Source organism: Sciurus vulgaris (assembly GCF_902686455.1).
Source record: "Sciurus vulgaris genome assembly, chromosome: 12".
Classification (NCBI taxonomy): Eukaryota; Metazoa; Chordata; class Mammalia; order Rodentia; family Sciuridae; genus Sciurus; species Sciurus vulgaris.
The window spans coordinates 60,870,106-60,894,975 of NC_136473.1; the positions used below are offsets into that span (position 1 = coordinate 60,870,106).

Below are 24,870 nucleotides of genomic sequence, written 5' to 3' on the forward strand. Positions count from 1 at the left end.
AAAAAAAAAATGCAGATTTTTGGTTCAGAATGTGACCTGAGAGCCTACATTTCAGAGAGGCTCCTGGGTGACTCAGGCTGTTGTTCTAGGGACCACACTTGATGGGGCAATGACCTACAGGGAACTTCTTTGCTTTTTTAGAAAGAAATCTCTATAGCATGAAATTCACTGAGCTGCTTTGTGCAAGCTGTGCGACATTGGTCTTCATCGTCTCTAACAACAGCAAGTTCTTAGAACCTTTGTGAAGTGTATGTGTCACATGCAAAACCCCATCCAGACTTGGGTTCATATATTATGACAGTTTTAAAAAAAAGTCTGGTACATCTCAAATGTGGTGAACAACTGCCACATTTCTAACACACAGTTAGTTGTATCATGCATATGTTTAAATTGGTGCAATAATAATAATTGGTGTGACTTCCTTAACTTTCCCCCTTCTACCTGTTTTTTTTTTTGACCTGTCATTTCTCATTTTATTTTATTTTTTTCATTGTATACAAATAAATAAAACTTTTCATCTCTATGGTTATACATAATGTAGATTCACACCATTCAGGTAATCATACATGTACATAGGGTAATACTATTTCATTCTACTATCTTTCCTTCCCCCACCCCCATCCCATTTTCCTCTACACCATCCAAAGTTCTTTCATTCTTCTCTTCTCCTGTGCCACTGCCCCCCGTTTATGTATCATCATCCACTTATCAGAGAAAACATTAGGCCTTTGGTTTTTTGGCTTGGCCTATTTCACTTAGCATGATATTTTCCAACTTCATCCATTTACCAGCAAATGCCATAATTTTATTCTTCTTTATGGCTAAGTAATATTCCATTGTGTATATATACCACAGTTTCTTTATCCATTCATCAACTGAAGGGCATCTAGGTTGGTTCCATAGTTTAGCTATTGTGAATTGAGCAGCTATCAACATTGATATGGCTGCATCAATGGGATGCAGGAGTGGATAGCTACGTCAAATGGTGGGTCCATTCCAAGTTTTCTGAGGAATCTCCATACTGCTTTCCAGAGGGCTGAACCAATTTGCAACTCCACCTGCAATGTATGAGTGTGCCTTTTTCCCCACATCCATGCCAACACTTATTATTGCTTGTGTTCTTGATAATAGCCATTCTAATTGGAGTGAGATGAAATCTTAGGGTGGTTTTAATTTGCATTTCTCTTATTACTAGGGATGATGAGCACTTTTTCACATATTTTTTGATTGTCTGTATATTTTCTTCTGTGAAGTATCTTACCAGTTCCTTAGCCCATTTATTGATTGGGTTCTTTGTATTTTGGGTGTAAAATTTTTTTGAGTTTTTTATAAACTTTGGAGATTAGTGCTCTCTCTGAAGTATGTGTGAAAAAGATTTTCTCCCACTCTGTAGGCTCTCTTTTCACATTATTGATTGTTTCCTTTGCTGAGAAAAAACTTTTTAGTTTGAATCTATCCCATTTATTGATTCTTGCTTTTATTTCTTGTGCTACGGGGGTCTTGTTAAGGAAGTCTGGTCCTAAGCCAACATGATGGAGATTCGGGCTTACTTTTTCTTCTTTTTGGTGAAGGGTTTCAGGTCTAATTCCTAGATCCTTGATCCATTTTGAGTTGAGTTTTGTGCAGGGTGAGAGATAGGGGTTTAATTTCATTTTACTGCATATGGATTTCCAGTATTGCCAGCACCATTTGTTGAAGAGGCTATCTTTTCTCCATTGTAAGTTTTTGTCACCTTCGTCTAGTATGAGATAACTGTACTTATGTGGGTTTGTCTTTGTGTCTTCTATCCTGAACCCTTGGTGGTCTACCTGTCTATTTTGGTGCTGATACTATACCATTTTTGTTACTATTGGTCTATAGTAGAGTTTAAGGTCTGGTATTGTGATACCTCCTGCATCACTCTTCCTGCCCAGGATTGTTTTGGCTATTCTGAGTCCTACCTGTTTTACTTAGGGTTTTGTGTGTGTGTGTGTGTGTGTGTGTGTGTGTGTGTGTGTGCATTGTATTGTTTTGTTTTTTGGTACCGGGAATTGAACCCAGGAGCACTGAAACACTGAGCCACATCCCCAGCCCTTTTATTTCGACACAGGGTCTCCCTAAGTTTCTTAGGGCCTCACTAAGTTGCTGAGGCTGGCTTTGATCTTGCAATCCTCCTTCCTCAGACTCCCCAGTCACTGGGATTACAGGCATACACCACAATACCTGGCTGTTTTATTAAGTTTAAAAACTTCTTGCAGCAGCTGTTCTGGGTAAGCAGTGAAAGCACATTAAAGAGAATGTAAAAAGAAAAAGGAAATGGAGGGAGAGCTCATGGACCAGCGATGGATGGGTTCAGCACAGGATGGGCACATCTTGCGGGGTGGCGGGGAAATGGTGTCAGGCCACCACAAGGGTCTGGGTTTTATAGGGCTTAGCAGATCCAGGTCATGGGAGGAGTTTTGATGGTGAGGTTAATTTAGGGCGAGGCAGGAGGGCTGGTAGGGAAACAGTAAGGGAAGTCCTCCCCGGGGTCTGTTCTCCACATCCTACAAGCAGTTTTATTTTACCTTTTCTGGGGTGAAGCAATAGAGATCAGAATTTACATAATTCGTGAAAGTCATATTTAGTGGTGACAGCCTCGTTTCAAAAGCAGCTAGAGGCCAGGCACTAGTAATCCAGTGATGCACGAGGCTGGAACAGGAGGATTCCAAGTGTGAGGCCAGCCTCAGTAACTCAGCAATTTATTGAGACCCTCAGGAATTTGGGGAGACCCTGTCTTAAAATTAAAAGACAAGGGATAAAACTCAGTAATGAAGTGGCCCTGAGTTCAACCACCAGTATAGTGGGTGGGGAAGCAGCAAGAATGTCTGACGAAGAGCTAAAGTATTGCTTCTCCTTTTGACTCCCTCCTACAATAATAATAAAATTAAATGCCAACTATTAAAGCACTAAATGTTAAGCAATCAATTGCCTTAACAGAACAGTCTTTTACATGTTTATTTAGAAATCTACAATAGGGTCGTAATTCAAGTATAATGATGAATGAATCACCATGCACAGAAATCCTTGCTAGGGAGCTAAGTGCAGTGGCTCACAGCTGTAATCCCAGTGACTCCGGAGGCTGAGGCAGGAGGAATCCCAAATTCAAGGCCAGCTTCAGCAACTCAGCAAGACCCTGTCTCAAAACAAAAAGGGTTGCAGACGCAGTCAGTGGAAGAATGTCCCTGAGTTTGATCCTCAGTACCACCAAAAAAGAAAACAAAAATAAAAACAAAAACCTTTCTTAGGACTAATCTATGCTGACAAAATATTTGAAAAAAAAAAAAAAAACAAAAAAAAACAACACTTGTTTTTCTCTGCTGGAGATGGAACCCAGGTCCTAATACATGCCAGGCAAACATTTTATCACTAAGCTACAAACCCAGCACTCCTCCAAAAAACACCTTATTTGAAAAATTAATTCAATTTTTGTTTTGTGTTATGGCTGTATCAACTCGAATTGCTTTTGGAATCAGAGAAATTCGATCAATGAAAGAACTATACACAGACCCATAAAAGGTAGGATAGAAAACATAAATATAGGTAGAAAGGACTAAACAAGGGTGGCCATGACTTAAAGTTCAGATACAAAGTTTGCTTTTGCATGGATTTAAAGTCCAGATTTAAAAGTCTTTTCACATGCCTTGATCATGACATTTTCCACAGGTGCACGAATATGATACAGCCTAAATTCACAAAGTGGAATAATCAAAGAAGAAAATGACCTCCTTCCCTGTCCTGGTAATGGTCAACATGTCAGTAAATGACCTTCATCCCAGTAAGGGTCACATGTCCACATAACAACACAAAGTAGAACTGAAAACATCTGTTAGATCATGTCACTGTACTATGATCTTACATGTGTAAACAGGCCTTGGTAAGGTGAAGTTAGCACATCCGCTCAAACACCTATTCTACCCTACCCTGCCTCTGAGTGTGGACTTCTTTCTCCCTCCCTCCCTCTCTCTCTCTCTCTCTCTCTCTCTCTCTCTCTCTTTCTTTTCTTTTTCTCTCAATAAATTCAATCTGTACCTGACTTTGACCCATCCTTAAATTCCTTTCTCTAACAATGTCAAGGAGCCTCACTGCCTGAATTGAGAGGTCCACCTCCCTTTTAGGGGACCACTCCTCAGGATTCTCATCCTGGTGGCACACAGGCAAGAGACTATATTTTTCGCCCATAAAATTTAGCCCCATAAACTGTTAAAAATGTTTTCTTCAAAATTCACATATATAACTGGGTATCGTGGTTCATGCCTGTAGTCCCAGATACTTGGAAGACAGGCAAGAGGATCATTTGAGTCTAGATGCTTGAAGCCAGGCTGAGCAATATAGCAAAACCCTGTCTCAAAGAAAGAAAGAGAAATAACTCACATATATAAAATTTATTATTTTAAAGTGTACAATTTAATGGTGTCCAGTATATCAACAGTTGTACAACCATCATCATTATCTACTTTCAGAACATTCATATCACCACAGAAAGAAAGCCTACAACCATGATCTGTGACTTCCATTCTCCACCTGCTGCCAACCACTAATTTACTTATTGTTTCTATGGATGTGCATATTCTGAACATTTGGGTTTTGCTTTGCTTTTTGGAGGGTACAGGAATTGAGCTCAGGGGATTATGCATGCTAAACACATTTTCTGCCACTGAGTTATGAAATCACATGTCTGAAATCATGTTTGTGTCTGGCTTCTTTCACTTAGCATATATCTCGAAGTCCATTCAGGTTTTAGCTCATAACTAAAACAGCTGGGATTTTGATAGGGATTGTATTACATGTGTAGATCACTTTGGGAGTACTGCCACCTTAACAATACGAACTATTTCAATTCATGAACATAGAATGTCCTTCCATTTCTTTGAAGTCTCTAATTCTTTCAACAATATTTTGTAGTTTTTGGTGTACAAAGATCATGCTTCTGTGATATTTATTATATGTGTTTTATTCTTTTTGATTCAATTATAAATGAATTTTTTTTTTTTTTTTTTTTTTTTTTTTTTTTTTTTTTTTTTTTACAGTGCTGGGGATTGAACCCAGGGCCTTGTGCTTGCAAGGCAAGTACTCTACCAACTGAGCTATATCCCCGGCCCTGAAATTGTTTTTTTAAATTTCATTTTCCAACTGTTCATTACTAGTGTCTAGATATACAATTGATTTTCATATGATGATCTTATACCTGAATGTTCACTGAACTTGTTTATTTGGTCTAGTAATTCATTAGTGTATTCCTTGCATTCAATAGCATGTCATCCTTGAACAGAGAGTTTAACTTCCTCTTTTCATACTTCAATATCTTTTATTTCATTTTCTTGCCTAGTTGTCGTGGCTAGAATCTCTAGTAAAATGTTGAACAAGAAGTGGCAAGAATGGAGAGATGACAATAGAAGTCACTTGGTATGATCTGTGTGTACTTTGCTACAAAAGTTGAAAACCAGTTTACATATAAACTCTAAGTTTAACAAAAAATTTAATGTTAAAAAAATCAAAAAACAAACAAAAGCCCAAAGGGTAAATTTATACTGTCATTCACCATGTCATACCTTCAACTCATTTCTGACCTAGTTTATGGTACATTTGCACTTTCAGAAATCCCTGACTCAACATTCTCTGTCAAACCAAGTCCATTCTTTTTGCAAACTTATGAGGAGAGGAAGACAGAATTTCTAAAAACTTAAGTAAATAACCAAATTAATAGGAGACTTAGACTTCTGATACCTGAGTTTTCTGTGTTAGTATTATTCCCCAGCTTGGTGTCTGATTCTTTGAGTCTTTGCCTGTGGCCAATCCCTCAAGTCATGTAATGCTTAGGATATCTCATTAAGAAATTAATACTGGGACTGGGGCTGTGGCTCAGTGGTAGAGCACCTGCCTAGCATGTGTGAGGCACTGGGTTTGATCCTCAGCACCACACGAAAGTAAACAAATAAGATAAAGGTACTGTGTCCATTCTACAATTGAAAATTTTTTAAAACTTAAAAAAAAGAAATTAATACTACTTGTGGACAAAAGAGTATCACTTCATTTAGGTATTTGCTGAATGTTCTGAGTCAGAGATTGTACCCTTGAATTCAGTAAAACAATGTATTTGAAGATTCTTAATAGTTTGAAACAATAAAAAATTATTTCCTTTTAGCCAAAAAAATGTGCTCTCACACTTCAGTCTAAACTCTCGAAAAGTTTATATCATCTGTAACTAGAAATGAGAATTCTTATTTTGTCTAGTGATTGAGTTAACTATGAGAGTTTACAACAGTCAAACCATTTAGATTAGATATTGTTATACTCACCAAAATATCTTATGTGTAGCAGAAAGACAACTTTTTTTGACTCTTTTTTCCAGAAATTAGAACACTTTATTATAAACATTTTCAGAATATAAACTGATTTTTATGTTGAGACTCTTCAAAACTTTTAAAACTATATGTAATGTAAGTTTATTATTATTATAATGTATTTCATTTTCCACTTTCCAACCTGGAAAATACACTACCAAATTAGATCTAACAAAGAAAAAATAAATCTAAATTGCTGGTTAGTGAGAACCAACAAACTTAAAATGAATACCAAGTCTATTCATCCTCCAATTTAAAATAAATCATCTTCCGAGGGAAAATAATCTCACAATCATAGCAATTTGATGAATTAAAACAGAGCCATTCTCCTAAAGAGAAATCAGATTATATGTAAGAAAAATGTAGTAGTGCTTTTAGAAAATGAGGAAAAGGAGTAACTCCCATGTTGGGGAGCAAGCACACAGAATGCTTCATGTTCCTGTGGTATTTCTTCTTTTTTTGTATCTTTTTAGTTGTCAGTGGACCTTTATTTTATCTATTTATTTACATGCACTGCTGAGAATTGAACCCAGTGCCTCACACATGCTAGGCAAGTCCTCTACCATTGAGCTACAACCCCAGTCCCTCTGTTAAGGTTTTCTAAAATAGTACCTGTTCACAAAAGAAAAGAGATAAGAACATGAACATCATAAAACCTACCTCCTTGACTCTTTTTTCAATTTAACCTAAGGAGAACCATGTATGGAATTTCAAAATCCAAGGATGGACTGGTCCCAAAGCATGTCTTCCTCCGTCCTTTCCTTGCCTTGGTCCTTTGCTTTTCTGTGCTTATGATCTTTTCTCTTAGAGGCTACATCTCAACTTTTTTTCTCTATTTGTTAAGCTTTTCTGCACTGATCTGTGCAGTTTCTGTCTTTACCTTTGTTTTCTTTCTTTGGATGCCCTTGTGTCTGTCTAAATACAATTCCTCAGAAGCTCTTTTCATCTGATGGGTGAGCAGCTCCTCCTCTGGTTTTTCTCTGCCATCTTCTGGGTGCCTTTTCTTCCTCTGATGTACCTGTTTATGTCTGACTTGATGGGCACTGGGACAATTTCTTGAGAAGAGGTGCTTGTGAACTCTGGATTCTACCTCTTATGAACCACAATTATATTATTGCTGAATAAGGTTCATGGACACTTGTTTCTTTGAGGAACAGTCCTTGGGGAACTGACAGTACTCAGAGAGTCTAGTCTCAGCCTGCCATACTAAGCTGATAAGCACTGAAGTAACTGGTTTTCCACTGTTTGTGAAATATTGCATGATCTTGGGTAGGTCTGGGCAGTTCCAGATGGGAATTTTTAATCAAACGTTCTATATCTGGATCTGGAATCAGTACTCTCTTCTCTGTACCTACAGGTTTCCAAATAGTCCTCTGTCACCTATCTGAAACAAGTCTGTGGCTCTAAGCCTCTGGCTTTTTGTATTTCAATATAATCTTCAAATTCATCTTGAAAAGGGTCATATGACTTCTTTGCATGCTTCATTATGTTGACAAAAGGGATTCTCCTCATCAGGAACTTGGTAAGATATCTGATCATATTTGCCCATTAATTGCTTCAAATTTTCAGCATGAACTTTCTTTATATAGTGAGGCTGTGTAAGAACCAAGGGAACTCATAATGGGAACTCATTTATTATCCAAACTGAAGCATTATTCGACAGATGTCTTTTATAAAAACTATATGGGCACCACTTCAGGACCCTGACCCACCTGCACCCCATGTGGACTCAGCACCCACCTCTGTGGCTCCCCATCTCCCATTGCATTTGGAAGCTGTTGCAGCCATCTTGGATTATTCCCAAGTGAAAACCTCCATCTTAAGGTGCGGCAACTGCCATCCTGAGATGCCGACTGGAGACTGGAAACTCAGTGTCAGGGACATCAGGCTACTCTCATGCATCAGGCTACTGAAGATTGGGAGGTTTGAATAGTATATGACTGTTGTATTGTAGATTTTTTTCTTTCTTTTAAAATTTCTTAAGTTTTTATTTCTTTATTTTTCTTGCTCTATTTTCCTTTTGTTTACCTGTTTCCTCAGAGTCTTTTTCTCCCTTTTCTCATGCTAAAAATCAAATTTTTTTTATTCTGTTTTCACTCTTCCTATGATCTAATACCTCTATATACTCTCTTCTTATCCCATTAACAGTTACATCCTACACCCCTCCCCATCCTCTTTGTCCACCATTAGAAATTGTAGTCCTCCTTGCAAACCCATTGGTTATTCTTTAGGTATACTGTAGGTTATATTGTAGGTCATCCTGTTTATTATGACATTACTATTAATGTCTTCATAGGGGCTATTTGGTATAGGGCTGCATATTGTTTGTACTGGGTGCTGCTAATATTGATCTCTCCCTTAAAGGAGAGGTTTTGGAAACCTGCAGGGTCACTATAAACCTATAGGGGGGAAACTGCAATACCTCAGATCTGCACTGTTAGAGGAGAAAATACACAACCAACATGAAAAAACAAGAAAAGAAAGTGTTCCAAACAAACCAAGATGCTATATTAGTAGAATACAATGACAGCATGATAGAAGAAATGTCAGAAAAGGAGTTCAGAATGTCCATAATTAAAGTGATCTGTGAAGCAGAGGATGAGATAAAAGAGCAAATGCAGGCAGTGAATGATCCCTCCAATAAATAGTTAAAAGAAAATGCAGGAAACAAAAGACCATTTCAGTAAAGAGACAGAGATTCTGAAAAAACCAAAAAGAAATCCTTGAAATGAAAGAAACAATAAGCTAAATTAAAAACTCAATGGAGGGGCTGGGGAGATAGCTCAGTCAGTAGAGTGCTTGCCTTCTAAGCATAAGGCCCTGGGTTTGATCCCCAGCACCAAAAAAAAAAAAAAAAAAAAAAAAAAAAAAAAAAAAAAAAAACACCTCAAACTCAATGGAAAGCATCACCAACAGACTAGATCACTTGGAAGACAGAACCTCAGACAATGAAGACAAAATATTTAATCTTGAAAATAAAGTTGATTAAACAGAGAAGATGGTAAGAAATCATGAACTGAACCTCCAAGAACTATGGGATATAATGAAAAGACCAAGTTTAAGAACTATCAGGATTGAGAAAGGCACGGAGGTACAGACCAAAGGAATCAGCAACCTATTCAATGAAATATCAGAAAATTTCCCAAACCTGAAGAATGTAATGGAAAATCAAATACAAGAGGCTTACAGGACACCAAATGCACAAAATCACAACAGATCCACACCAAGGCACATTATAATGAAAATGCCTAACATACAAAATGAAGATAGAATTTTAAAGGCTGCCAGAGAAAAGCAACAGATTACATATAGGGGTGTAATGGTTAATTTGAATTGGATTAAGAAATGCTGATGATTAAGAGGCTTCTGGGGGTGTCCATGAGGGCCTGTCCAGGAATGATTGGCATGTGGGATAGTGAACTGAAGTGGAGACCTTCCCTAAGCATGGGCAGCACCACCCAATATGATGGAATGAAAGCTGGAAGAACAAAGAGGCAGACGTAGATGCAAGTTCAGTTCTTCTTGAAGGGGTTCTTGATTGCTGCTTTGATCATCTGAGGATATTGTACTGCCGCTTCTTCACTCTTCCAATGTGGCCTCCACCAGTGATTCTCCAGGTAGTTTCCTAGAAGCCCTGGTCTCAGACTAGAGTTGCACTGTTGATCCTTTTTGTTCTGGGACTTCTGCATCTTGGATTGTGCAGCTACTGTTTCTTCCAACTCTCCAGCTGCAGATGGCCATTGTGGATTATCTAGCTTCTGGTCGTGTAAGCTAATCTAATAAATTCCCTTTTAATAATCATACTCCTGTTGATTCTGTTCCTCTAGAGAACTCTAATACAAGGGGGAAACCAATATGGATATCAGCAGATTTCTCAGCCCAGAGGTGTCACCGACCAGCGGGACACAAAGTGAAACACGCACCACACTCTACTTGCTTGGACGGAAAGGACCTTTATTACAGGAAGAACACTCACTTATATACAGTTAACAAACCAATCAGAAACTTGTTGCCAAGGGTAAGTAGGTCTTGGAATATTACTATTGGTAGCTTAGGCATGGTCTGACAGGGATAGCCAGTGTGCTCATCTTCCTGTTTACAGCGAGAGACAAACTGTAAGTCTTGGAATATTACTATTGGTAGCTTAGGCATGGTCTGACAGGGATAGCCAGTGTGCTCATCTTCCTGTTTACAGTGAGAGACAAACTACACGCCCACTGGCACTGTGCCAGCTGCCATCTTAGCTTGGTCTTAGCTTGGTCTTTGTGGCGCAACCCCGGGTGTCGCCCGCCACACAGAGGACCTGGAACAACATATTTCAAGCTCTGAAAGAGTATGGTTGCTAACCAAGAATCTTATACCCAGCAAAACTAACCTTCAGATTTGCTGACAGAATAAAATCCTTCCATGATAAACAAAAGTTTAAAGAATTTACAAATAGAAAGCCTGCACTACAGAACATTCTCAGCAAAATATTCCATGAGGAGGAAATGAAAAACAACAATGTAAGTCAATAAAGGGAGAAACTACCCTAAAGAACAAGCCAATCAAAGGAGAAACCAAGCCAAAATGACCAGGAATACAAAGCATATCTCAGTAATAACCCTGAATGTTAATGGCCTAAACTCATCAATCAAAAGACATAGACTGGCAGATTGGAGTAAAAAGAAAGACCCAACAGTATGCTGCCTTCAAGAGACTCATCTCATAGAAAAAGACATCCACAAACTAAAGGTGAAAGGATAGGAAAAAAATATCATGCACAAGGATTCTGTAAAAAAGCGAGGGTTTCCATCCTCATATCAGATAAAGTGGACTTCAAGCCAAAGTTCATCAGAAGGAATAAAGAAGGACATTTTGTACTGCTTAAGGGAACCATAAATCAGGAAGACATAATGATCATAAATATTTATGCCCCAAACAATGGCTCATTCATGTACGTCAAACAAATCCTTATCAATTATAGGAACCAAATAGACCACAAGACAATAATACTGGATGACTTTAACACACTGCTCTCATCACTGGATAGATCTTCCAAACAAAAACTGAACCAAAAACCATAGAACTGAATAACACAATCAATAACTTAGACTTAACAGACATATATAGAATATTCCACCCATCAATGAGTAAATACACTTTCTTCTCAGCAGCACATGGATCCTTCTCTAAAATAGACCAGATGTTATGCCATAAAGCAGCCCTTAGTAAATACAAAAAAATAACTACCTTGTATTCTATCAGATCATAATGGAATGAAATTAGGAATCAATGATAAAATAAAAAACAGAAACTACTCCAACACCTGGAGATTAAATAATATGCTATTGAATGGTGCATGGATAACAGAAGACATCATGGAGGAGATAATTCTTAGAGGTAAATGAGAATGACAATACAACATATCAAAATCTTGGGGACACCACGAAAGCAATACTAAGAGGAAAATTTATTGCATGGAGTGCATTCAAGAAAAGAACAAAAAATCAACAGCTAAATGACCTAACTACATCTCAAAGCCCTAGAAAATAAAGAACAGAATAATACCAAAAGTAGTTGAATACAGGAATAATTAAAATCAGAGCTGAAATCAATGAATTGAAACAAAAGAAATAATTCAAAAAATTGACAAAACAAAAAGTTCTTTGAAAAAGTAAACAAAATTGATAAACCCTTAACCACACTAATGAAGAGGAGAGAAAACTCAAATTATTAAAATTTGTGATGAAAAAGGAAATATCATGACAGACACCATTGAAATATATAACATAATTAGAAGCTATTTTGAAAATCTATACTCCAACAAAATAGAAAATCTAAAAGACACTGACAAAATTTTAAAGACATGTGATCCTCACAAACTGAATCAGGAGAACATACACAATTTAAACAGATCAATTTTAAGCACTGAAATAGAAGAAGCCATCAAAAGCCTACCAACCAAGAAAATCCTGGGACCAAATTGATTCTCAGCTGAGTTCTACAAGACCTTCAAAGAATAACTAATATCAATACTCTTCAAAGCATTACATGAAATAGAGAAGGAGGAACACTTCCAAACTCATTCTGTGAAGCTAGTAGCCTGATACCAAAACCAGAAAGACGCATCAAGGAAGAAAACTTTAGACCAATATCCCTGATGAATATAGATGCAAAAATCCTTAACAAAATTCTGGCAAATCACATACAAAAACATATTAAAAAGATAGTGCACCATGATCAAGTGGGGTTTATCCCAGGAATGCAAGGTTGGTGCAACAATCTGGAAATCAATAAATGTAATTCTTTACATCTATAGACTTAAGGTTTAAGAATCATGATTATTTCAATAGATGAAGAAAAGACATCTGATAAAATGTAGCACCCCTTCATGCTGAAAGCACTAGAAAAAATAGGGATAGTAGGAGCATACCTCAACATTGTAAAGCCATCTATGCTAAGTCCATGGCCAACATCATTCTAAATGGAGAAAAACTGAAAGCATTTCCTCTAAAACTGGAATAAGACATGGATGCACTCTTTCACCACTTCTATTCAACATCATCCTTGATACACTAACAGAGCAATTAGACCAAAAAAATTAAAGGGACATGAATAGGAAAAGAAGAACTCAAGCTATCACTATTTGCTCATGACATGATTCTAAATTTAGAGGATCCAAAAAATTCTACCAGAAAACTTCTAGAACTCATAAATGAATTCAGCAAAGTAGCAGGATATGAAATCAACATGCATAAATATCATGCATTTCTATTCATAGGTGATAAATCCTCTGAAAGAGAAATTAGGAAAACTACCCATTCACAATAGCCTCAAAACAAACAAACAAACAAACAAACTTGGGAATTGATTGAACAAAAGAGGAGAAAGACCTCTACAATGAAAACTACAGAACACTAAAGAGAGCCTTAGAAGATGGAAAGATCTCCCATGTTCTTGGATAGGTAGAATTAATATTGTCAAAATGGTCATTCTACCAAAGGTGCTATACAGATTCAAATGCAATTCCAATTAAAATCCTAATGAGGGCTGGGGAGATAGCTGAGTTGGTAGAGTGCTCGCTCTCGCAAGCACAAGGCCCTGGGTTCGATCCCCAGCACCGCAAAAAAAAAAAAGTTAAAAAAAAAAAATCCTAATGACATTCCTCATAGAATAGAGAAAGCAAACATGAAATTCATCTGGAAGAATAAGAGACTCAGAATAGCCAAAGCAATTCTGAGCATGAAGAGTGAAGCACGAGTATCACATCACAATACCAGACCTTAAACTACTACAGAGCAATAGTAACAAAAATGGCATGGTATTGGCACCAAAATAGACAGGTAGACCAATGGTACAGGATAGAAGACACAGAGGCAAACCCACCTAAATACAGTTACCTCATACTAGACGAAGGTGCCAAAAAGTTACAATGGAGAAAAGATAGCCTCTTCAACAAATGGTGCTGGCAAAACTGGAAATCCATATGCAGTAAAATGAAATTAAACCTCTATCTCTTACCCTGCACAAAACTCAACTCAATTAGATCAGAGACCCTGCACCAAATAGAAGAAAAAGTAGGCCCGAATCTCCATCACGTTGGCTTAGGACCAGACTTCCTTAACAAGACTCCGAGAGCACAAGAAATAAAAACAAGAATCAATAAATGGGATGGATTCAAACTAAGAAGCTTTTTCTCAGCAAAGGAAAGTATAGTGTGAAAAGAGAGCCTACACAGTGGGAGAAAATCTTTTCCACACACACTTCAGACAGAGCACTAATCTCCAAAATTATAAAGAACTTAAAAAACTTTACACCAAAAATACAAAGAACCCAATCAATAAATGGGCTAAGAAAATGGGCAGACACTTGGCACAGAAGAAGATATACAGGTGATCAACAAATACATGAAACAGAGCTCATTATCTCTAATAGTAGAGAAATGCAAATTAAAACCACCCTAAGATTTCATCTCACTCCAATTAGAAGGGTTATTATCAAGGACACAAGCAATAATAAGTTTTGGCATGGATATGGGGGGAAAAGGCACACTCATACATTGCTGGTAGAGTTGCAAATTGGTGCAGCCACTCTGGAAAGCAGTATGGAGATTCCTCAGAAAGCTTGGAATGGAACCACCTTTAACCTAGCTATCCCACTCCTTGGTTTATACAAAGGACTTAAAATCAGCATACTACAGTGATGCAGCCACATCAATGTTCACAGCAGCCCAATTCACAATAGCTGGATTGTGGAACCAACCGAGATGCCCTTCAATTGATGAATGGATAAAGAAACCGTGATATATATATATATACAATGGAATATTACTCAGCAATAAAGAATAATAAAATTACGGTATTTGCTGGTAAATGGATGAAGTTGGACAATATCATGCTAAGTGAAATAGGCCAAGCCCAAAAAAACCAAAGACCGAATGTTTTCTTTGATAAGTGAATGAAGATACATAATAAGCGGGGAGGTGTTGGGAGTCAGGGGAAGAGAAGAATGAAGGAACTTTGGATGGTGTAGAGGAAAGTGGGGTGGGAGGGGGTGGGGAAGGAAAGATAGTAGAATGAAACAGTATTACCCTATGTATATGTATGATTACATGATTGGTGTGAATCTACATTGTGTACAGTCATAGAAATGAAAAGTTGTATCCCATTTGTGTACAAGGAATCAAAATGTGGTCTGTAAAAAATTCTTTTAATAAAAAAATGTAAAAAAATAAATCCCAGATATGGAATTGTTGGACAAAAAAATCTTAATAAATTATTTTCAATATGCTCAAAGAGCTTAAGACCATGTGCAAAGAAATAAAGGACACTGTAAGAATAATGTCCCATCATACAGATAAATTAATGAAGAGAGAGAAATTATAAAAAGGAACCATGGATAATATTTTAGATTTCATGGAACCCTGGATAGATCCTGGGAACCCCTGGGACCATACTTGGATAATCAGTACTCTAATCCTGAAAAAAACTATATTGCCACAAACACCAGAACTGAACTTAAGAGAGAATTTTTTTTTCAGTACTGAGAATTGAACCCAGGGGCACTCTTACACTGAACTACATTCCCAGTCTTTGTTATTTTTTATTTTGAGACAGAGCCTCACTAAGTTTCCAAAGCTGGCCTCAGACTTTGATCCTCCTGCTGCAGCCTCCCAGCAACTAGGATTGCACGAATGAGCCACTGCATCTGGTGGGAGTAAAATGATTTTATAGTGTTATTGGTGGAAGGAAAAGGGAGTGTGTGTCTGTGTGAAATGAGGTGAAGAGAGATGAAATTTTCTGTCTTGCTTTTTTGTTTGTTTGTTTGTTTTTTGATTCTGGGGATTGAACCCAGGGGTCCTCAACCACTGAGCCACATTCCCAGTCCTTTTTTTGCATTTTATTTAGAGACAGGGTCTTACTGAGTTGCTTAGGGCCTCGCTAAGTTGCTGAGACTGGCTTTGAACTCACAGTCCTCCTGCCTCAGCCTCTCAGTCACTGGGATTACAGGTATGCGCCACCATGCCCGGCTCAAAATTTTCTTTTTTCACAGTAGAAACATGAGACTCTTTCATAGTCAACAAATAATATCAAATAAAAGATCAGTCAAAATGGAAAGGCCAGAATGGAGGAAATAAGGAGAGAGGAGGGGTGGCTCAACAGCAGCGCAGGTTTATTTGGGGTAAACCTGCGGAAGCGGGTCCCAGGGAGACAGTTCTCCTTACCGGGTATTGTCTAGGTTTAGGTCAGGCTGGCTGTTGCTCTGGGTCAGAGTGACTGGGCATTGACAGTTGTTCTAAGGTGGAGACTATGTTCCCAAATGGCATTGCCCAAGTTCTCCCTAACAGATGACTTGACAGGATGCCGCTGCGGAGTGAAAACTGGGGATTGTAAAAATCATTTCATGTGTTAAAACCGTTTCATGTTTACAAGTCATCAAGTGGAAAAATAGTTATTAACAGGAAAAAAACGAGGCACCCTCTAACACGAACTTGGAGAACATTTCTTGTCTCTGTAGACTGCAATGTTGCTGCCAATTTCTGAGATGAAATAACTTTTTAACAAGAACATATTTATGAAGAAAAAGTTAAAGTCAACTGTTGTTACAATTTCCAAGGTGCAAATGAAATTAGTTTATTATTTGAGTTTTGCTGCATTGAATCTAGCTAGTTCTAAGATTCATGTAGCTTTTGTTAATCATCTAGAAACTCAATTGCTTACGAGCGCTTACTAGTTTAGTTTGAATATGTGAGACTAGGTAATGAGGCTATGAACAATCACATGAAGTCAACTAAGAAAGCCCTCACACGGCCAACGATCTGAAGCAGGCTCTGAAGAAGAGAGGGCAGGACTGCCAAGTTAGAGTTGATGGTGTAGGCAGACACAAAGTTCAGGAAGGAGCAAAGATTTAGCTCAAGCACTTCTGAAGAGAGACCAGGTGTGTGGGCAAAGGTAAGAGGAATAGAATTTCCCCTGTTTTGAGCAGGGAGATCATGATAATGAAAAATCACTTGAAAAAGAAAAAGATCACTCATCTTTTGAAAGATCTGGCACAGGGACAGTTAGTTATTTATTGTAAGCACTCTAATTAAGATCTAAGATTCAGTTCTGAAAATTTCTCAGGAGATAGCTGGAAATCAATGTAGATGAATCCCAAGGAAAGAAGTCAAAGATAAAGGAAAAGCTTATAAATGAAGCTTCATCTGACATTTGTGGTTCACACTGGTAAAACCAAACCAAACCAAAGCAAAAAAGAGGAGGCCCCAAAGACAAATTAGAATAGTGGCACAAAAGCCAGTACACAAAGCAGTAGTCAACACTGTCACACATGCACAGCGTCCACTCTAGTGCTTCTCCTTTCATGGATGTCCAGTAAATACTGACTGACAGCACAAACACAAAGACTCAAGAGAGCTTACAAATATTTTTTGTTTAGGATTCAGAACTAAAGTGACCACAGGAATAGAAATACACTGAATTTCCCCAAAGCCAGCAATATAATAATCGGTGCTAGAGATGTATGATAACTCGCAACTCAAAAATATATCATTTAATGGTCAGTTTTAAATTTAGGGGTATTTTAAAATAAAGCCTCAAGGCTAGTGGGAAGAAATTTTGTTTCTCTGGTTATTAAGACAAAACAAACATCCTGGCAATTTGGCAATTTTCTCAAGATGGTAAGATAAAAATCCAGAGCCTAGTAAGAAAGATGATTGTAAAAAACTATCCGGGCTCACAGAAGCTGAAGTGGAATGATGCTTAGCAGAGCTGGGGAGAGAGGGAGCGGGGAGAAGTGGGCACCAAGTTACAGTTGGGAGCAAGAACTTCTGGGGTGCTACAGCACAGTAGGGTAAATATCAATAACAATAATGTACTGTACATTTCAAAAAGGTGGCCAGGAATTATTTGAAATCTTTTCACCATAAAGATATGATGAAAGTTTTGAGAAAAGAAATCCCTAGGTACATGTCTGATTACACGAATGGTATGAATCTATCTACATCGTGCACAACCATAGAAACGAAATGATGTACCCCATTTGTGTACAATGAATCAAAATGCAGTAAGAAAACAAAGAAATAAAAATTTTTTTTTAAATATGAAAAAAAAAAAAGATGGGCAGAAAGGAGACAAAGGGAAGGAAGAGAGACTGCAGCTTTAAGTCCAGAAGCCCCATTATCAAGGGTACTCATAGTTTTACTCCCCAGGCCTGTTCTTCCTGCCCTGACACTCCCAAATTCTTGAGATATCTATAAATCTTAAAAGTTACTATAAGTTCACTCATCTATGAAAATTCTCTTGTTTTAATGTTTATGAGCCCTTTAGTTAGCTTATACAATGTGTTTTCAGATTAGATAAAGCAAAGGGAGATGAATTTTAGGAAACCAATAAAAACAGGCACATTCCAAACATTAGACAGATGAGACAATGTCAACCTGAAGATCGGGAAGAAGGCCAGACCTACACAGACTGTCTTGTGATCACCAGGCTGACACCATCCCCACAGACCTTCCCATGCCCACCCCTCACAAATTCTCCTTTAAAAGAAGAGACTGAGACCCCAAGAGTGCTGCTTCTCACTCTCCAGATAGACCGCATTCTGCCCTGAGACTACATATCTTCACCTCTCACTTCCTAATGAAGTCTTTTTTTGCTAAAACCTGACTCATCCTTACATTCTTTGCTGTGACATGTGAGGAACCTGGAAGATGCCGGGAGTGGTCTTTTCTGCCGAGGGAGAGACCTCAACCCCCATATGGGGACAGTTTGAGTAAATAGTTATGTTTACCTGGATTTGAACACTGTACATTTCCACCTCTTACATAAGAATGCCTTTTTTAAAATATATTTTTTCGATGTCAATGGGTCTTTTATTTTATTCATTTATTTATATTCAGTGCTGAGAATCATGCCAGTGCCTCACTAGGCAAGTGCTGCTGAGCCACATCCACAGTCCTTGCATGAAAATAAGTTAACACTTTATAAAAAATTTCTATCTACGTTGTATGAATAACTAAGCTTACTTGGTTACTATCTTGTGGGTGTGTATACGCTAGACGAATATATGTGATCTTCAATTATCTGTGGGTAGAATTACAACAAATTTTACATTCTTTGGGTATGTCATCTAGATATTCTCTTGGAAGAAAATATAAATTCATTTGAACATTAGCCTGAGAAGAGCAGGAAGAAAAATTCTGTTCCCAGAACTCTTCTAATGTACCCTAAAAGGAGAACACCTATTCTGATTATTGTTTTTTATTACTTGCATTATTATTCTCCTCATTTATATAGGGATTGAATGTTGATTAAAATGAAGGAGACCTGATGCATTATTATAATGGCTATCTAGCTCATTATATACTCACTTCAGATCACCTTATCAATTTTTATTCTCATACGAATTTTCTTGAGTCACTCATTTTCTTAAAATGGCCTTATAATCTGTAAAAGACCTAGGGTGAATTAAAAACTTTAAAAAATTAAAAAAAAAAACTTTTTCTAATCTCAAAGATAAATATTAAGCACCAATTTTCAGTACTATTATAATTTATACAGAAAACACTTTTATTTCACAATAACGTATTTTCTGTTGTATTCTCAGAGGAGTGAACTGTTTAAAGAACTTTCATTTATTCAACAGATAAAGTGCTTATATTGTATCGCAGACTATCTAAGGCCTTAAGGATTCATGATGAAAGGAGGTTTACAGTCTCTTCCAAAAATAATTCCAATGTTATAAGTACAATAATGATGCAAAGGGAACTTAAGACATACTGGCTGAGTAAAGTTTCAGGTAAGAATCACAGAAGGCAATACTTGAGGTGTATGTTGAAAGGGCAGATGTTTCATAGGAGAGGAAAAACAAGATAAAATAGATGCCTGGAAGACCTGAGATATTTGTGGTGCTAAAAAACCTCATGTTTGTTTCACTCAATCTTTTTTTTTTTTTTTCCCAGTTGTTGATGGACCTTTATTTAATTTATTTATTTATATGTGGTGCTGAGGATTGAGCCCAGTGCCTCACACATGCTAAGCAAGCAATCTACCACTGAGCCACAGCCCTAACCTTGTTTCACTCAGTCTTAAGTGCAAGATGCTTGAAGCAGGTGGTTGGGAGAAACTTCTCTCAACTATTATCTTTGGCTCCTAGACTCAAATATTATGAAATGGGATTTATATGCATAGACCTTCCATTTAATACAGTATAGTATTCAATTTATGCCAGAGTTTATCAACTTTCTATTATTATAACAGACACCTGAAATAATCAATTTATGAAGGTAATCGTTTATTTTTATTCATCATTTTGGGGGTTCCAGTCCGTCGTTGGGCTGATCTATTGTTTTCAGTGGTAAGTGGGTGTCTGGGGGCCACATATCGTAGAAGGAGAGTGTGGCAGGGCAAAACTGTTCACATCATGGCAGAAAAGCAAGACGGGGAGAAAGAGACTAGGGCCTGACAATCACATTTCAGGCCACACCCCCAGTGAACTAAGACCTCCCACTAGCGTCCCCCTCTTAAAGGTCCCACCACTTACTAATAATAGCACCAAGTTGGGGAACAGGCATTTAACACCTGGTCTTTGGGGGACACTTCAGATCCAAACTATAGCACATGATGATATGGTTGGTTTCTTTTATGAATTGATGATGATGCCAAAAAACAAAAGTTGTTTTGGTTTTTTATTTGCTCCCTCCATCAAAATTTGCCAACCCTGAAGGTTCTCAAAAGCAGTTTCTTAAATTTGACTGATTTATGAAATAAGAGTGTCAGAGGTAGGGGGAAGATTCGCCAATAACCCGGAACATTTTGAACTTTACATTTTGAAAGTCAAACTCATCCTGTGTCGCCCCTCTCTAATTTCTTCATTACTTTGTGTGTCCTTTTTTCTATAATCTGTAATCCTAACAGCTCTGGAAGCTGAGATAGGAGGATTTCAAGTTCAAAGCCAGTCTAGGAATTTAGCAAGGTCCTCAGCAATTTAGCAAGACCTAGTCTCAAAATAAAAAGGACTGGGAATATAGCTCAGTGGTTAAGCATCCCTGGGTCTAGTCCCCATTACCAAAAAAAAAAAAAAAAAAATTCATTATCTTGAGAAAATGTCCTGATTAACCTAACACTCTTGTATTTACTGTCTTTGCATTTGTTATTCTGGTCCTTTGTAAATGAGCTCAGGGAAAAGGCATTCCAGATCCAAAACCATAACAGAAGGATATTTGAAGTTAAATACTCAACTACTATATTTGAAATATCATTCTAATCACATATTCCTTAGATCTTTGTTGCTTTAGAAGAAATTATCATCAGATCATATTTGAAATGGAATAGAAATTTTTGTAGCTGGAAAGTAAATAGATATAGGCCCATTAAAAACATCAGAGAAAAACTGAATTTTGAAACCCCCACATTGAATTCTATCCTCTATGTTGGCATATGCCAACTTTGAAGATGCCTATACAGGTTTGGCTTTGCTGGAATTTTAAACAATAATAAGCAATGCATGCAAGATACAAAGGAAGCAAATCACTTAGATTGCAATCCTGCAAAATAATGTATCTTGATAGGGCAATTTCTTTGCAAATATCTCTATGCAGCAGGGTTGGATGGGGGATGGTTGAGTGAGTGAGGAGGGGGAATAAACTTAAACACATTATTTAAAGAAAGTTAATTTGATTTGAGAATTAAAAGAACCAAATGAAAGACATTATTAAACTTCTGGTAAATGTTTCTTTTCAGCAACAGATTCACATTTCTAAAGTAACACTCTAAAGGTTAAAAAAATTAGAAAAGCCAATGAACAGATAAAGACATAATTTTTTTGGAACACATTTTTTATGGGCATTAGTTCAATGAATGAGATCATTAGCTTCTTCCAGTGCCCAAATTTTTTTCTCTGTACATGTATATATATATAATATATATGTATGTATATACACATAGTAATATGTGTATGTATATAAATATCACATATATACATATATGTATATATACATGTATACATGTATATACATGTACATTTAATATATACATACACATACATAATATATGTTAAATATATGCACATACACACAAATATATATATCCAGTTTTATCACATTTATATTTTGTTCTATAGCAATAATCTTAACCACATATTTGAATAGATCCTTTATTCACAGCAGCACTTTTGTCACAGTTGCAAAATTTTTTCTATTTTCTTTATTTTGATTCAACTTCTGAAGGTTCTATTTGCTCATTAGATTTATTCTGATTATTAATAGTGTATTCTGTCCTGTGGGGTGGCACATCCTATAATCCCAGTGACTTGGGAGACTGAGTCAGGAGGATACCACGTTCAAAGCCAGCTTCAGCAACTTAATGAGACCATAAGCAACTTTGCAAGACCCTGTGTCAAAAACAAACAAACAAACAAACAAACAAACAAACAAAAAAACAAAGAAAGAAGGAAAGAACTGAAGATGTAGCTCAGTAGTAAGGTGCCCCTGGGTTAAATCCTTAGTACAAAAAAAAAGTGTATTCAATTTTATTACTTGAATTCTTTCCATGATTAAACACATCTGTCTGTTGTCTTTGCACTTGAATGACACATTAGCTGGCAATAAATTTTGTTTGGTCACACAATCTTTCCTATTGCCTTTATAACATTGCAATCTGATTGTTGGACTTTGAATGCGTCTATAAAGATGTCTGAGGCCAGTCTGATCTTTCTTTTCCTCTTGGTTGGTGTCTCACTTCTTCTACTGGGATCGCTCCAAAATTCTTCTATTTGAAGTTTAATAAGTAAAACAAGACATGTCAGTTCTAGGTACTTTATGTTGTTTCTGGTGGTGGTGTTTTATTTAGTGGCAGGGAGCGAACATCTGGTGTTTCCTTTCATTCTGTAAATTTATTCTTCCTTCATTCCAGGGAATGTTGAATGTTTGAGGACTCTTTTTACTCATTTACTGAGTTTACTTGTCCAAGGTCACCAATTGTTCTTATGTTAGATCCCATTGACATTCTACATCCCTTCCTCCTGCACTGTGAACAGCTCGTCTTCCTTCTCCCTCTCTCCCTCCCTCCCTTCTTTCCCTCTACTGCCATATTTCTTTCTGTTAATGGTTTTTCCCCTTCCCTTTTTACCTTCTGAGTTCCTCCGTTCAGACCTTCTTTGTCCTAATAGGGAGTGAATGAGTTCTCCTGTCCCGCTTCTCACTGTTTGGAACTAGTTTTCCTACTTCTCAGACACTACAGTTTGAGGCCTGGCTAACTGCTTTGCATCCCCATCATTATAGACTTGGGACAGGAAGGTGAGCACAGCTGCTCAGGTAACCCTTCAGAGGAGTCTTGAGCTTACTGTCTTCTGAGAGATACCCCATGAGATGTCTTAAAGCTGCCACTCTGGTGATCACACTCACCTGGCACCATGCCCCAGGGCTGCTCGGCTCCATGGGAAATGTTATAACTTGGTAATTCCCCCTGAGTCTGCTGAAATCCCTTGATTGGTGTGTCTGAGGACTTTCTTTAACATTCTCTAGGGATATCCTCTCCTCAGGCTGCTTCTTTTCATATTTGAGTATCAGTGGACATTCACAAGATGTTGTCACCTCACCCTCTTTCCTTACTGCTCCTTTCCAGGGATAGAGACTTGATTATGAGCCACCCCAGAAATTTCTCTTTCTATTTGAAAGAAGCGCATGGAGCCACAGTCAAAGCAAATCACCCGAGAAGTCCCGTTTTATTTTAAAAATGCACACACCTATATAGAGCCGGGAAGAGGCTGATTGGTTGGGGCATGAAATGGGAGAGCCTTGTTGCTGGGGGGTGGGGCGATGGTTGATTGGGAGAGCCTTGTTGCTAGGGGTCTGGGTAGGGTGTTGAGTGCCCACTGGGTGCAAGTTCGCGCCAGTGGGAAGAAGTTATGAGGAGTAAAATCAGGAAGAGAAGCTCGGCCAGCGCCATGTTGGCACCTAAGGGGGGGTGACCTTATACCATTCCCCTCCACTTTCAACATTTGCCACATGTAGCTTTTCCCCTTTCTTTATTTGATTGCTTTGGGAAAAATTTTTAACTTTTTACTTCTTTAGATGTTGACAAAGGAACACCATGATCCAACTTTCATGGGCCATCATAACTTAAAACTCCATATAATCATGTTCATAACTATCTTCAAAACAGGGAGGACAGATGAGAAAAGAAGGCTGATCAGCTTTGTGGGTTTAAAAAGGTTCCACCAATGGAAGATGGTGTGGAGGACAAGATAATGCAATCAAAACCTGAAATTCAGCATGCCAGAACTAAGGCAGTATCAGGGAATAGGAAAAGGGACTTTTAGGAAAAGGGAAATTGTTTAAAGGTTTTAATTAATAGGACATTGGATAAACTGTAGAATTGAGGGAGAAGAAGAAGGCAGGTGAATTCTCAGCTTGGACAACTGAGAGTGGTATTTACCAGGATCAGGAATTTGCCAGGTGAGCTACTGTAGCTTCAGTTGCATGAACATTACCCAAATTGTGGAGCGTGGTGATCTGGATCAGAGTCCTTGATTGTCTCATGGCTGTGGTGCACCTGCAAATGCTGGGAACTTCCTGTACAAAGAGTATGGGTGGGGATTGTCCAGTTTCTATGGACATGAAGGCTCTGTGCAAAGCATGGAAGCTGTTCCAGTCCTGGCCTAGATCTCTGACTCCAGCTCCCAGGGATAGAGAATTCTTAGCATAGGAAGATAACCACAATGTTTCACCAGTACTGTGACCTCCAAGTCTACCTGCTTAATAGAAAATTTGAACAATGGACTTCCTGGGTGCCACAGGCAGCTCCTATCATTGCAACCGTGGAATAGCTATAAATATGTTTCTAGCCCTGTAACTTTCTAGTGCACAAAGAACAATGCCTCTGTAGTCTTTAATTTCCTGATTGTGAGACCATATGTAATACATGTGCTGGGCCAGCCCTGGGTCATTGTTCATCTATTGGAGATCAATGTCCCACCTGATCCCAGCTTTTGCTCTAAATGTGTGTGTGTATGTTTCTTAATCCCCCAT

General features: G+C 37.8%; 1 long non-coding RNA gene and 1 pseudogene across 2 annotated transcripts in view; one reads left to right on the forward strand and one right to left on the reverse strand.

The window, feature by feature from the left end:
- Positions 1-2,602: 2,602 nt before the first annotated feature.
- LOC306641557 (lysine-rich coiled-coil protein 1-like) lies at positions 2,603-9,072 on the reverse strand (annotated as a pseudogene). Its single transcript, XR_013766848.1, has 2 exons — positions 7,243-9,072; positions 2,603-3,154 (listed from the first exon to the last, which is right to left on the reverse strand). The product of XR_013766848.1 is annotated as a lysine-rich coiled-coil protein 1-like (transcript).
- LOC306641577 overlaps positions 5,346-24,870 on the forward strand; it is a 44,095-nt gene continuing 24,570 nt past the window's right edge. Inside the window, exon 1 of the long non-coding RNA XR_013758201.1 lies at positions 5,346-5,424. This is a non-coding gene — a long non-coding RNA (uncharacterized lncRNA). The remainder of the gene's footprint in view (positions 5,425-24,870) is intronic.